This window comes from Bos grunniens, chromosome X (assembly GCF_055505025.1).
Source record: "Bos grunniens cultivar Pamir isolate PY7600 chromosome X, Bosgru_T2T1.0, whole genome shotgun sequence".
Taxonomy (NCBI): Eukaryota; Metazoa; Chordata; class Mammalia; order Artiodactyla; family Bovidae; genus Bos; species Bos grunniens.
Window position 1 is genome coordinate 11,237,294 of NC_141194.1, and position 15,564 is coordinate 11,252,857.

General features: G+C 42.7%; 1 long non-coding RNA gene across 8 annotated transcripts in view; it reads left to right on the forward strand.

The window, feature by feature from the left end:
- The first annotated feature begins 3,780 nt into the window (after positions 1–3,780).
- Positions 3,781–15,564, forward strand: part of LOC147339776 (uncharacterized) — a 118,302-nt gene continuing 106,518 nt past the window's right edge. For 6 of the 8 annotated variants that reach the window (XR_015158470.1, XR_015158472.1, XR_015158475.1 and 3 more), the window contains exon 1: positions 3,782–4,614. This is a non-coding gene — a long non-coding RNA (uncharacterized LOC147339776). Of the gene's footprint in view, positions 4,615–15,564 lie in introns of all 8 variants that reach the window. The other 2 variants (XR_015158474.1, XR_015158476.1) reach the window with 2 other exon arrangements.

Sequence of the window (15,564 nt, forward strand, 5' to 3'; positions counted from 1 at the left end):
TAGGGATGATTTCTGGAGATAACGTATTTTATAACACAAAGCAGGGTAGGGACTTCCCTGGTGGTCCAGTGGTTAAGCTCTGCGCTTCTAATGCCTGGGGTACAGGCTTGATCCCTGGTCGGGGAACTAAGATCTCTCATGCTGTGCCATGTGGGCAAAACATAAAAAATAAAAAAAAAACTTTTTTAAAAAAAGAAAGTAATTCTCACTTCAAACACTTAAGTTTAATTCCTGTAGCAATTGGTCCTGATCAGACCTTTGGTTTTTTAACTTTGCTTCAACGATCCTGTCTGTTCTTATATTTTGGTACAGATGAAATGGTGCATATTTGTAAAGTGCCTGGCAACATGCTTGCTCATAGTAGATACTCACAAGGAGTGTTTGTTAATAACACCCCTGTAGGCATTCCTCTCCTTCTGCATAATGAGAAGATGGAAGAGAGAACTAGCAACCCATCATGGTATCTCTTACTGGTGGAAGTGCCCTTTTTTTTGGTTTTTAATTGCTTTACAGTGTTGTCTTGGTTTCTGCCATGCATCACCATGAATCAGCCATAGGTATACATATGTCCCATCCCTCTTGAACCTCCTTCCCCCCTCCCATCCCATCCGATCCCACTAGGTTGTCACAGAGCACTGGGTTGAGCTCCCTGTGTTATACAGCAACTTCCCATCAGCTGTCTGTTTCACATATGTTCATGTATATATTTCAATGCTACTCTTGCAATTCCTCCCCCCACCCCCGGCCGCTGTGTCCCTAAGTCAGTTCTCTGTATCTGAGTCTCTGTTGAAACTGCCCTTTCATATACCTCCCAGAGATTATTGTACACATTCCTCCCAGAGACCTTGTCATCTAGAGCTGATGTTTTTTATGTAGATGCAGAACTGTGTGATGGCTTCATATAAAAATGTAGAAAATAGACTGTCTCACAAATATGTCCATGAAGCTAAGATTCTGTTTTAGGAGGCTCATCTCTTCTCTTGCACTCTGACTTTGGTTGGACATGGGAGTATTAGAATAAAGATGGTATTATGGGGACTTCCCTGGTGGTCCAGTGGTTAGGACTCAGTGCTTTCACTGCCATGGCCGCAAGTTCAATCCCTGGAGAGGGAGCAAGGTACTGCAAGCCATATGGTATGACCAAAAAATAAATTAAAATGGTATTATGCTTATTGTTTTCATAAGTGCAGGACAGATTTTGAATTATGGTAAAAATAAAAGGTAACTGTAATAGTTTAATTTGTCAAGAGATTCTTTTCCCTTTAGTAATGTGGCAGTAGCTGCAGTCCCGTTGATGTCCATAGCTCAGGAAAGCCTTTCATTCCCTTTCCACACACGTTTTGTTTGTTGACTTCCTCCTGTGCTGTTGGTGCATGGGTACAGTGAAAGTATCTGGGGTTACAAAGATGAATAGGACATCACTCTTGCTCCTGAGAGTTTTCTAGTCTCCTAGAAGAGACAGACTGAAGAAGATGTGATTACAGTGCCACATGGAAGTAAAACAGCAGAGATGTAGCATGGTTTGCTCAAGCTGGTGCTTACCGTCTCCTGGCTCAGTGTACCTCCTCTAACCTCTGTGTTTAGGGTCCTTACTGCAGAAAAGGAGGGAATATTTACACTACAAAATTTGGCAAAGGATTCAGACAAGGTGAAAAATGGTGCTGTCCCATAGAGTAAAAATGCAGCATAATTATAAACTCTAATTTGTGAAAATATAGGCTGCTGCTGCTGCTGCTAAGTCACTTCAGTCGTGTCCGACTCTGTGCGACCCCATAGACGGCAGCCCACCAGGCTCCCCCGCTCCTGGGATTCTCCAGGCAAGAACACCGGAGTGGGCTGCCATTTCCTTCTCCAATGCATGAAAGTGAAAAGTGAAAGTGAAGTCGCTCAGTCGTGTCCGACCCTCAGCGACCCCATGGACTGCAGCCTTCCAGGCTCCTCCATCCATGGGATTTTCCCCTTTCAAAGCTAAAGTTTAGATCATGACATATGTGCACCATGACTTACTTTAGGATTTTAAAGAAAAAAAATATCTGGGTGTAAGCCTGTTCCTTGGTGGCTCAGATGGTAAAGAATATGCCTGCAAGGCAGGAGACGTGGGTTCGATCCCTGGGTCGGGAAGATCCCTAGAGAAGGAAATGGCAACCCACTACACTATTCTTGCCTGGAGTATCCCATGGACAGAGGAGCCTGGTCGGCTACAGTCCATGGGGTCGCAAAGAGCCAGACACAACTGAGTGGATAAACAACAGCAATGATGACAAATCTTGGCTTCTTTTTGTTTTTTAAAGAGCTGGTTGTTAAACATTTACCAGCATACCACTGAGTGTCTATAAACTACAGAGTGAAGAGAAGGGATTACTTTGTTTTGGGACAATTGGGGAAGCCACAAAATAGTGCTGACATTCTGACCTTGTAGGATGCAGTAGGAATGGGCCAAAGGAGAGGAAAGATGGATGAAACTTTGACAGGGCACAGAGCCTGTGAGAGGAAATCCCAACTCGTATTTTCCTTGGAGGTAATGACAGCAGAAGGCAAATGCAGTCGTGAGAAGCTTCTGTTGAAGGTGATAAATAGATATGCCTTGGGACTTCACTCTGGTGATATTTAGAGGCAGCAGCCCTGGGTAATTTCCTGTGTCCTGGGGCTCAGGGTATACCTAGGGCAGGAACAGGTACAGTATTTTTTTGAAGTGAATCAGAGCCCTCTGCACCAGGATAAAATGCAGATTCCCAGGCTCCTCCTCAAACGTATTGATCAAATTCCCTTGGAGTCACAGGCCCAGGGACTGACATTTTTCACAATGTCCCCAGAAGTTTCCTGGACAGTTAAGTTGGAGAACCAGTATTTTTGTTTTGTTTTGTTTTGTTTTTGAAAACGAGTATTTCAAAGTCCATCAGTGATTCTCCATTGGGCATGATTTCTCCCTTGGTGTTGTCTGGAGACATTACTGATTGTCATGACTGTGGAAGGGTTCCTTGTATCTGGTGGCCTGAGGCCAGAGACACTGCTCGACATCCCCCAGTGCACAGCACAGCACCCCCCAACAGAGAATGATCTGACCCCAAATGTCAATAGGGTTGAGGCTCAGAAACCCTGGTTTAGGCTCTGTAGTAAATACATGAAGAGGACTGAAGTCTGGTTGTGTCACTGGTTGGTTCCTTACCTTGCTAAGGTGGGGGGCTGGAATGGGGTTATGGACCTCCATGTCCGGATATGGGGCTGCCAAGTTTTCTTGGAACCGGGCAGAGCTGACATCTACTGAATCCATTCAGATGATAGGCTGGAAGCTGCTCATACATTGATTTGCTAAGGGTTTTGTTTTGTTTTGTTTTTCTCCCCTCTGATACCAATTTTTTTTTCTTTATTGAATTATTCTCACAAAATTTTTGCCACTTCTTTGGGAAAAAGCTTTGCTCAGCTTGTGCTGGTTATTTTTCCTTTCCATCCAAAAGACAGAGTGACCTTGAGACCATATTGATTAAGAATTGAAAAGCGTTCCTGTGTATAGAAAATACAGAAAGCAAACTTTGGAAATTCTTTTTCAAAGAATTTAAGTTTAAATCACAAACTTAAAACTTCAGGGTTTAAGTGTGTAAGAAGATCTCTTACTGAGATCCTGTCCAGCTTGTCTCTGAATAAGTTCACCAGATCAACCTTGTAGGTAAGGTGAACTTGAGTGAAAGGTAGACACGCATCTTTAATTTTTTTTTCTTCTTAACCAAACCTCAATGCCTATTTTTCTAATAACAGTTTTATTTAAAATTGTGCTTTGGGCCCTTATTGGGTAAAGATTCTCATTCATTTGCCATGTTTCAGCAGACTTGTGTGCCCTTTACCATTAAGATCTGTCTCTTAGACAGATGCACAGTTCATCTATATGGAAGCGAGGTGGATGACATCCTCCGCCCCACCCCGAGTGCTGGTTTCGGTTCAGGTGTTCTGAGTAACAATTAGCTTCCCTTCCCAGTGTTCGGTGCGAGATACCCTTTTCGAAATCCGCCTGGGTCCTGCGTGTGGCACTTTTCTGCTTGCAGTCGTTTTGTACCTCTCAAATGCTTGCGTGCTTTTAGGGAGCTCTTAAAAGGCCAGGCCTTAAGCTAGTTAAGCTTTGAGGCGAGCCGGAGCTGTGAGATAAGAATAGAACGCATCTTTTACTCCGGGAGCTGGGGAGGCTGTTTCCAGCTGCTTCCAGTCATTGAAATCCTGAAAGCTCTCTAATCCTCGCGGAGGCAGCCCCTCCGGCTCCCAGGGCCCACCCCCTTCTCCTGATTGGCGAGGCTCCTCCGGGGCCCCCGCCAGCCACCTACGACGTCTCTGAGACCCAATTTGAAATAAGAGCCAGGCGGTCCCCGCTTCCCTGCGCCCGACTTTTCATAGGCTGGGAAGCGAAGCTTGAGAAACTTGACGTTGTCTTGGGCAGAGTGCGTGTAGCAACAGATCAAAGGAAAAAGGGGAAGAAAACGTGTTCTCAGCTGCCTGGCGAACTCGCTGAGTTGCTTTTGTCTTGCGGGCTTCTGCTGGCTTTGGTGTTTCCCCTCGGAAGACCGCGGCGTGGCTTCCAGGCGGCTCGCTCCCTGCTGGATGGGTGATGGAACTCTAAACATGAGGCAGGTGAGCTCCGGGGGCTGCAGGGGCGGGTGGAGAGGGAGGGCGCAGCGTGGGACCCCTGGGATGTGACTCCGGAGGGCTGGCCGGATGAGCAGATGCCTGGCCGAATGGTTCCATTTGGCGGAAGAACGGGGCTGCCTTTTCCTAAAGTAACCCGTGAAGCAGATCTCCTGAGGTTCCCCCCACTTCTGCCTCTAATGGGGATCGGCGACGTCAGGCAGTCATTGTAAAAGGCTTAAACGCGGTTCGTAGAACATGTAAATCACTTCCAGTTTGCGGTGGCTGGAAGGTATTGTTCGGGATCCATCTGAAGCTCTGAGCCTCTTTCCTGTGCTTTGGGTGAGAATAAAGACAACGGAATATCCTGAAAAAGAATTGAAGGAGGCCTCTTACCTCGTTTGGGCTCCCCATCCTGAGCACTTACTGTGTTTATGGCTGCGAAGGTGGCACCAGCCCGAAGTGAGCAGACAGTCCTTCCAGGAAAATTGTGTTTTTCTGTTCTAGCAGTTTTGAAACTGTTATTGCTTCTGGACAGGAGAGGACAGCCCTGAGAGTAGTGAGCCGAGAAAGGGCTCGGGGATTACTTCCATGAGTCTTTGAAAAGAATTCTAAACCAGCAGCTTCTTCCGTGGCTGCGGGGCATGATGATAAAATTTCTTATCAGCCTAAGTCGAGGTTTATAGCTCTGCCTGTAAGAAAAGCAAAAAGTGAGTGTGTACAAAGCCAAGAAAAGGGTGTGATTTATAACAACCAAAGTTATAGAAGAATCTTATGTCAATATTTCAGTATCAAGATCTGTACTCATATAAGGGGCAGAGAAACTGGAAAAACATGCTAGTAGGCTGGCAAGGGCAGAAAACTCCAAGAGGAGTGATTGACTTTGCCAGCTCTAAGTAAATGTGGGTGGGAAAAGTTAGCTTCCATGTTACCACTAGGAAAACTCTGCACTTTTTTCTTCTAAGTGGGCTGTGCACTCACCACCCCGTGCGCTTTGGGGTAAATGAGTTGCATTAGGAGCAAACTTTCTGTTTCGGGGCTGGAGTGAGGGGGTTAGAACTTTCCCTTTCCTGTAGTCTAGGGCAGTGAAGCAGAGCCCCCTGTGTACAATCAGGTTTCGATAAGACTCTCTGCCTTCTTGCCTCCTTGCCTGCTCACTAAGCAAGTGGCAGTGAGTGCAGAAAAGTAGGCTTACACTCGCAAGCACTTGTGTGTTTCCAGTGAATTGCTCTTCCTCTTGCTGGAGACTGGGGCGTTGATCAGTTTCAAGTTCTGCAAACTCACGGTTTGACCCCCCTTCTTTTTCTGTTGAGCAGTCCTGCCCGATGGGATGAGGGAAAGAAGCAAGAAGCCTAAATGGAAAGGATTTAGCCAAAGGAAAAAGGAACGCAAAACATTTTTGACAAAGGTCCTGGGCTGGAACAAAGAAGTCATTTGATCCGTTGCAGAGCCACCTGTCCTCTTGGTATCTGAACTCACTTTTCAGAATCCCTGTTCCCACACAATTCCTTGATGCCAGAGGCATGCTGTCCGAAGCTTGGCATGGGTTTTCCCATGCCTTGCTCCTTGTGGCATTCACATAAATTGGACTTCAGCCCAGTCATGAAGTTTTAAGGGTACACATGGAGTAACTCAGTCATTTAATGAATGGGCAGCTTTTCATCCCATAACTGTATGTCCAGTAATTTTTTTGGCCTGTTTGGTACTTGAAAAGAGGGTGGATTGGGGTGGGATGACAGGGAGAGAAGTGGGGTGGGGGGTGGAGTCAGGGCTCTTCGGAAGAATCTAGGCAGTTCCAGCGAGTCGGGAATCTGACACATTGTTCTGCAACAGGAATGTGGAGGGGAATGAGATGGTGGAGTTACTGGCTTGGATTAAGCCCAACTTGATTTGAGTTTCTCTTCAGGAGAAACTCGTCCAGGTGGGGTGACTCACACCCACCCGCAAATTTGTCATCTCAGCCCGGCAGCTCCAGTTGGGCTTGCAGGGTTAACTATCAAAGAGATCCATGTGTCACCAGCTCAGCAACGAAATCCAATCTCTTCCCCGAGGAGTGATCCATCCCCAGGGCTGCACAGACTCTGAACAATGGCGTGGCAGCCAAGAGACCCCCGCCCCTGACTAGCCACAGTGGGTAGCCATAAGTAGCCAGCAGAATTAGAAAGCTGCCTGACTGGCCATGAGATTCAGAGGGGTTTTGCCTTCTGCCAGGTAGGAGGAAGAAGAACTGGTGCAGAGAGATAGTGTTCTTTGAGGATTCCTAAGATCACACTGAGTTGGGCCAAAAGAAGAGGGTGAACCTGATTTGCCTCTATCGGGAAGTCATTTTAAAGCATGTGCCAACCTTTCTCTGCCCACTGATCATAAATGGGAAACTTCTGAAACTTCCTTGAGCAGGAATTTGCTGTGTTCCCAGGCAAAAAGAAAGGCACGGCCACCTGTTCAAGCAGCCCAGCCAAAAACAACAGGTTTGCCTGTGGCATTCCCACAACTGCAGATGCCCTCCTCAAATGGCATACCACCCATTGTCCCTGCAAATGAGAAGACCAAATAATTGTCTCTCGAGCTAGGGGGAAAAATCAGGTTCTTCAGACAACGTTGCCTACCAGATGTATTTTGGGTTTTTAATACGTGATGATTTTAGGAAACACTCCAAGAAAAGAGGGTGCTCACTCTATTTCTGATGGACTGAAATCATTGCAGTTGCCGGTAGCATGAAGGGAAAGAATGAGGTATTAACCAGCGCTTTAAGCAGCTGCTAAATTCTTGCATGGCTGGGATAGTGCTATTACAAGGAAGTTGTGACTCAGTTTGATCAGTTTTGCATTCTTCAGATTCGAATTAAAATGCCCAAGGACATCTGGTTTAATAATGAGTGTCTTTGTATTAGTCTTTCCTTTGAGGATTAGAGAGTCCTTTACAAACACGATCTATTTATTCTCTGCCATATCCCCAGGAGAGAATGAAATGGCAATTTGATCCTCATAGAAAAAAATGGTGAGGTGAAGGCAGAGAAAGGTGAAGTAGAGAGATACAAGGCAAAGTAGGTACAAGCCTGAGATGAATGCTACCCAGCCGGAAAGACAGACAGCTTGCACAGGCTCAGAATGGCCAGTGAGTGGAGGGATTAAAGGCAACTCTCTTACAGCTTCCCTTTTCTTATTCTATAATCAGCATATATTGTCCCAAGTATGTTTTATGGTTTTCTTCATTTGAAAGTCAAGTCTATAAAAGTGTAAAAGGCATTTCTGTTCTCATTTGTCCCAACATTGACATCACCATTGTCATTTTCATGACATCACCTAGACAGATACTGAAACTAACCAGAATTTAAAGTCTGTATCTGAGACATGGTCCTTTCACCAGATACCATAGGGTTTTTAAGTTTTTGCACATGGTTTGGAGGTCCAATATCTTCAACACACCTTAGAATTTTCATTTATTCTCTACTGTCTCTCCTTGGCAGGGAATTTTATAATCGTGACTTGTTGTCAGATTAAAGATCTTTATTGGTTGTGTTGAAATAGTTTTTTCGAGTTGGCTTTTCCTTGCCATTCGTTAGGACCTGTGCTTGTAGTTTGCTTGACTAGGGACTTCATAGGCTGTGAGCAAATCCTTTAATTGATACTTGCATGTTATCCTCAGACATTCCAGCAAGTTTTAAGGCTAAGTGTGTATGTGGATGTCTCCTGGCTTTGATCCCTTGTGTGGTAAATAGACATTCAAGGTAGCCATGGCAACCTGGGCTGTGCCTTGGTGAAAGAAGGGGATTTGGTCACTGGACAAAGAGTAATTTGTTTGATTAGAAAAAGGTGGGACCGATCAGGGCATTTTTTTTTAAACCTGCGTGATTTAGGGATCACAGTTCATCCAAACCATTTAGATTTTTCTCAATAGGCAAAAAGAATGACTGGCTAACTGCGACGAGCGTATGTTGCCGACGTAATTTAAATACTTTTTTATCAAGTGGTTGCTACTTTCAAAAAGCTACTAATAGAATGAAAGGGAAGTCCAAAGTATTATATCAGTTTTCCTGTTGTACATAGTATGAATTTTCAGAGCTTGGTGGAATTTTAAAAAGAAATACCCAAAGCTGATTGGGCAGTGTGCATTTCAGTTACCCACCTGCAGAGGTCAGGCTTGAAGTGTCTATGGTGGAAGGCCAGGCGGTGGACGCTGCCGCTGGGAACTGGGATCAGTCAGAGAGAATTGCTGGGCTTTTTTTGAACAGTTAGTTAGCGATTCTTTACTCTTGTGACCAAAGCCACAGATGAAACTGAGTTCCTTCAAGGAGGAGAATATCAAATACACCGTGATTAAAGAAAGGGCTCCAAAAGCCAGGTCAAATGGGAATCTAATCTCCATTAAGATACGGGACAGTTTATCAACACAATGCTTTTTGGCTCCTTATCAACTCCTTTTATTTCACATGAAACCCATCTCCGAGGTTTTGTTGTAGAAGATTGTTTGCCTCGTTTTATGAAGTGGCATAGAAATTCCTTTAAATGGAAGGACAAAATATTAGGGACTCTTCCAGATCCACATGAACTTTTTTCCCTCCAGGGAAAGATATTTCATTGACATGAGCAGGGAAGTTAATGCCTACAGAAGGTCATGTGATGTTAAAGAGGTCAGAAAATTTGAGGCACGGAAAAAAAAATAATGCTAAGGGAGGACTTGGCTGTAAAACAAAGAAAAACCACAAAACCTTAATAACTTGCGTGCTTTGTGCTATAAAAGAGAAGTTCTCAGTAAAAAGAGCAACAACAACAACAAAAAGGAAGAGGTGCTGTTCATTAGCAGTAGATTTTTATATATAGTCAAATATTTATGATGTTGTTTAATCGCTAAGTTGTGTTTGACTCTTTTGCAACCCCATGGACTGTAGCCCACCAGGCTCCTCTGTCCATGGGATTTCCCACACAAGAATCCTGGAGTGGGTTGCCATTTCCTTCTCCACTATCTATGACGAAATAGTACAAAAAGGAGAAATAATATACAGATTCTTCTTCATTTCTTATATTATTCAAAGACATTTACTGAATACTTACAGAATTAATGTATTCATTAGTTCATTCAGTAAAACTATCCTAAATGATTCCCTGGAGACTCAGAGGTAAAGAATCCACTTGCCAATGCAGGAGACTTGGGTTCCATCTCTGGGTCGGAAAGATCCCCTGGAGGAGGGCATGGCAAACCACTCCAGTATTCTTGCCCAGAAAATCCTATGGACACAGGAGCCCAGTGGGCTATAGTCCATGGGGTCAAGAAACAGTCAGATACAACTTAGTGACTAAATGACAACAATAATAAATGATTATTATATGTCAGGCCACTTTTGGGTTGCAAACATGATTTTGATACAGGCCCTGCACTCAAAGAACTTTTAATTTTATGTCTACTTTATTATACCAATAGCACAGTGTAAGTTATGCATGGGTAAAATGCCTGCTCATTAATAACTATATTTATATGATTAAGAATCCACTTAATAAATTGGTGGTAGCCAAAACTTTACTGAACTGAGAAAGCTTGAGAAAGGATTTGTAATTGTGAGATTTAATTTTTACCCACATATCCATTTGTGGGACTGTATGAAATCCTAGTTTAAATAAATGTATGCTAATTAGTAAAGTCATTTAATTCATTTTTCTCAGTAGAGAAAAATAACTCATAGGTGGTGGTCCCCCAAATCTAGGAACGCGTGATGTTCTCAGAGTTTGTTGTTTGAAACCCAGAACACTTTCCAATGAGAAATGGTACCTAATTGGGACTAAAATACTATTTTAAAAAATAACCAGTCTGATTAATGACAGATGAAGTTCTGCATTTTGAGGGCACGCCTCCACGTTGTACAGGATGGAACATAGAGAAGGTGTTGTATACTTTCAGTAATAGGCCAGTCTTAAAATACCTGAGGTAGGAAAAGTTTGCACTAGTTTTCACCTTTTTCCACGTTTCTAGTATCCTCTGGGTCGCACTGGGATATCTGTCCCAGACATATCCTAATACCCAATCAACCGAGCTGCCGTCATTGCTTCGTCTTCCCTCGCTCCCCTCCCCAACCTCCAAACCACACTCTTGTTTCCTCTAGACAATGCTCTTGACCAGATGTTGGGAGAAAAGCGATGTGAATGTGCTAAAGCTCATGACTCTTTGCCCTCTAACCCCCAGGATGAATCTTTTTTTTTTTTTTTTCTGGACAAATCTTTAATTGGGGACATAGCAGGCTCTAGAGCCTGGAGCTGCAGAAACCACAAATGCCCTTTCCGGGACAATGTTTGTGGGCAGGGTCATGCCTTGGGCAGACAGGACTTGCTGGTGTGTGTGCCCATGGGTCAGACCTCTTCACTAGTTCTTTTCTTAGCATCCTGCCTGAATTTCTGGACTCCCTGGGGTCTTTGTGAGTGACACCTGGGGGCCAAGTGAGGGGAGTGATGTCATTTGTGGGTTTGTTGTTTGTAAGTACAGGCTTTGTACACTGAGTACTGTCTACTTGGATCAGAGTAAATGGAAAGGATATAGCTGCAACTTTCTCTTATCCACACAAGTATTGGAAAGGGTGTATTTATTTCCAATTATTCCTTTGTCTGCCTATCTTGGGACTGAGTTAGTCAAGAGCATGAGTTAAAATACCTCTTAACACATTATTGACCAGGAGATTTTTTGCAGAAGCTAATGCCTGTGGCCGGTGATTTGTTTTGTAAGTGAATGTTGAAACATCTCAAGTCAATAATGTTTGGGTAACAATAGATGTATTCATACATCTCTGGTCAGTAAGTTGTTCATTACCTTGAAAGCTCAAGTCCAAGCACAGTGCCTGACTCACAATAAGAATCCATAAATATTTTTTTCCATTTGCAGCAACATGGATGAACCTAGGGATTGTCCTATTAAGTGAAGTCAGCCGGACAGAGAAAGAAACATCATGATATTGCTTACATTGTGGAATCTTAAAAAAAAAAAAGAAAAGAAATTATATACAAAGCCAAAATAGGCCCACAGACATAGGAAACAAACTTACAGTTAGTTACAAAAGAGAAAAGGAGGGGATGAATTAGGAGTTTGGAATGACTGTATACCCACTACTATATATAAAATAGATAATCAGCAAGGCCCTACTGTATAGCACAGGGAACTATACTCAATATTTTGTAATAACCTATAAGGGAAAAGAATCTGAAAAAAAAATAGTTGTTTAGTCACTGAGGCATGTCTGACTCTTTGTGACCCTATAGACTGCAGCATACCAGGCTTCCCTGTCCTTCACCATTTCCTGGAGTTTGCTCAAACTCATGTTCATCGAGTCAGTGATGCCATCCAACCATCTCATCCTCTGTCGTCCCTTCTCCTCCTGCCTTCAACTTTCCCTGCATCAGAATCTTTTCCAGTGAGTCAGCTCTTCGCATCAGGTGCGCAAAGTAGTGGAACTTCAGTTTCAGCTGAGTCCCTTCAATGAACATTCAGGATTGATTTCCTTTAGGATTGACTAGTTGGATCTCCTTGCAGTCCAAGGGACATTCAAGAATCTTCTCCAGCACCACAATTTGAAAGCATCAATTTTCTGGAACTCAACCTTCTATGGTCCAACTCTTATATCCATACATGACTACTGGAAAAACCATAGCTTGAACTGTATGGACCTTTGTTGGCAAAGTGATGTCTCTGCTTTTTAATATGATTTCTAGGTTCATTATAGCTTTTCTTCCTGGAAGCAAGTGTCTTTTAATTTCATAGCTGCGGTCACCATCTGCAGTGATTTTGGAGCCCAAGAAAATAAAATTTGTCACTGTTTCCACTGTTTCCCCATCTATTTGCCATGAAATGATGGGACCAGATGCCATGATCTTAGTTTTTTAAATGTTGAGTGTTAAGCCGGCTTTTTCACTCTCCTCTCTCACTTGCATCAAGAAGCTCTTTAGTTCCTCTTTGCTTTCTCCTATTAGAGTAGTGTCGTCTGTATATCTGAGGTTATTGATATTTCTTCAGGCAATCTTGATTTTAGCTTGTGCTTTATCCAGCCCGGCATTTCACATGATGTACTCTGCATATAAGTTAAATAAGCAGGGTGACAGTATACAGCCTTGACATACTCCTTTCCCAGTTTTGAACCAGTCCGTTGTTCCACGTCCTGTTCTAACTGTTGCTTCTTGACCTGTATACAGGTTTCTCAGGAGGCAAGTAAGGTGGTCTGGTATTCCCATCTCTTAAAGAATTTTCCACAGTTTGCTGTGATCCACACAGTCAAAAGCTTTAAGGTAGTCAATGAAGCAGAAGTTTTTCTGGAATTCTCTTGCTTTTTCTATGATCCAGTGGACATTAGCAATTTGAGTTCTGGTTCCTCTGTCTTTTCTAAATCCAGCTTGTACATCTGGAAGTTCTTGGTTCATGCACTGCTGAAGCCTAGCTTGAAGGATTTTGAGCATTACCTCAAAAAAAAAATAGTGGTGTGTGTGTGTGTGTGTGTGTGTATGATTCATTTGACTGTATGGCTGATACTAACACAACATTGTAAATCAACTATACTTCAATAAAAAATAAAATTTTAAAAGTAATCAATAAATATTTTTCAGGTGCATCCTGGGTGAATTTTGACAGGAAAGAAAATGGAAAATGCTCTTTAAGATCAACAGAGTATGAGAAAGAAAGGGCATTAGACAGGTTGGGGGAACAGCATGAACTGAATAGACTGCCGCCAGAGAAAAAGGAAAGTGGTTTGCCATTGCTTAACCATCTAGTCCTCTCGGTTGTGTTCTGCGTGAGGCCACAACTCAGAGTGTGGCAGGTAGCTTGTCTTATGTACTCCATGATGGGGCTACAGAAGTGATTAAGAAAGGGGACATGTCCTCCAACAGCTCAAAGCCTAAAAACAAAGATGGAATCTGCTGCTTGCACTTATCGAGCCAAACCTGATGTTTTAGCCTTTGGTCCACGTGCAGTGGGTTTATTTTGCCAGGTGAGTGGCATGTCCAAGGTGACTCAGCAACTGAGAGCCTATTTCCGGAAGGACTCTGAAGTCTTCCACTTTATCTCATGCATATGGCAGCCACATTTTCTGCAGTGAAGCTTGAGTCATATGCTGGACACATCATTTTCACTGTTTCTGGTGTGACAGACTATCTGAGAGTTATGGTTAAAATGATGAAATAGAAATTTCTGAGAGATTGAGTGGTTTATGGAGACAACAGGACTAATACATTTTCCAAGGGTCCATATGGTAGACTGTGTTATCTGTATCTATCCAGTTGTGAAGTGTGCCTTCAGTTGTATGTATTTTAAAGTGATCTTCCCTAAACAATTAGGAGAAAAGGAGCTGTTTGACAAATGGAATTTGTTGAGTGCCCTGCTGAGTTCCCAGTAGCTAGATGAGTGGCCAGATAAGGCAAAATGTAAATCAAAGACGTCACCCAATATTAGAAGTCTACACAGGATCAAGTCTCCTGTAGGAGATATATTAGGAATTAAGACAAAAAGTGCTGATTAAAAGTTTAGCGTTTGTGGGATAAAGTGTTAGCACAGAGGAATGCATTACGTTCTATGAGGGAGCAAAGTTTACATTTAGGACGGGTGTCTCCTAGATTCCCCATCTTATTCTCTGTTGACTGTACCACATGCCTTCTAATTTGGATGTTTGGGGATCACATGCTAATTTAATGTGCTAATAAGTTCCAACAAATTGGCTAATAGGTTGATGGTTTATAATGAGTCAAGTATCAGCAAAGATTATATCACTTTTAGGAGAAAATACTATCCAAAAAATCCAGTAGTATTGTTCTTTTTTTTTTTTTTTTTTTGACCATGCCACAGGGCATGCGGGGTCTTTGTTCCTAGACCAGGGATCAAACCTGTACCCCCTACACTGGAAGTGCAGAGTCTTAACCACTGGACCACCAGAGTCCCCCAAGTAGTCTTATATTTAATTTTGTGCTATTTTGTCTATATGGTCTTGGCTCTGATTTTTGATACATATGAAAATGTCAGAGAGGAATAACTGGGAGAATTATGTTTCCAAAAGAAGAAAGTTTAAGGATTGAGATGAGTCCTTGTGTGTGTGTGTGTGTGTTTTAACAAATGAGTCAGCTGAGCTTTGTGGAAATAGTTTAGGAAAGTGAAATGGGAACAATTAGAAGGGAGAAGAAAGTGTGTGTTGTTTCAGTCAACCTATGGGGAAAGTGGAGTAGAAAAATTGTATATTCAGTAAGTGACTGGGTTTTTTTCATTGGTCAGTGTTTCATGCAGATTTCTAAAGAAATAGTGATGAGGCAGCCCTTTGCGTATGGCTGTGAGCTAAAGAAGGAAACCAAGTTGTAATAACTGATAGAAAGAGGTGTGGCTTTCTGAGTAGAGAAAAACATGATAGTAGACTATTCAGTAATGAATATTTATTGCTTAATGCTTCTTAGCCTGGAGGAAACACTTTCTGAATATTTTGAACAGTTCCCCTTTCTAACATTTAAGCTGTCAGAATTGAATAGTCCATATGTAAACTACATTGTTTTGGTTTAACTAACAAAGAGTGATAAGACGTGAATAGTTTGTGACAGCCCGAACATTGATAACAGAAGACATTAATGCCTGCAGACACAGCCTACATGGTAAGATTCTGGGAGCAAAAATGCTTATTATGTTAGGCCAACATGCTTTGACCTAGTTTTGCTTTTCTGCTTGGAAATTATGTCAGAATTCGTTACATCATCCCTGTGGATGAGCAATTGCACGTTCTTGTTTATTTCAGCATCATTTTATTCACTTGTGTATTTAGTTCTGACCTCCAAGAAGCCAAACTAATCCTCACTGACTTGCCTTTTCCTTTTGAAATGAGTCTCCTGCATGCTAAAGAGAGAGGATTTTATGTATTAACAAAACAATCTAGGATGCAGTCTTCAAAGACATGAATTTCTCCTTGATGGGAGCCCCAACTGCTCTCTTGAAGGCTCTAAAAGGCCAAGTAGTTTT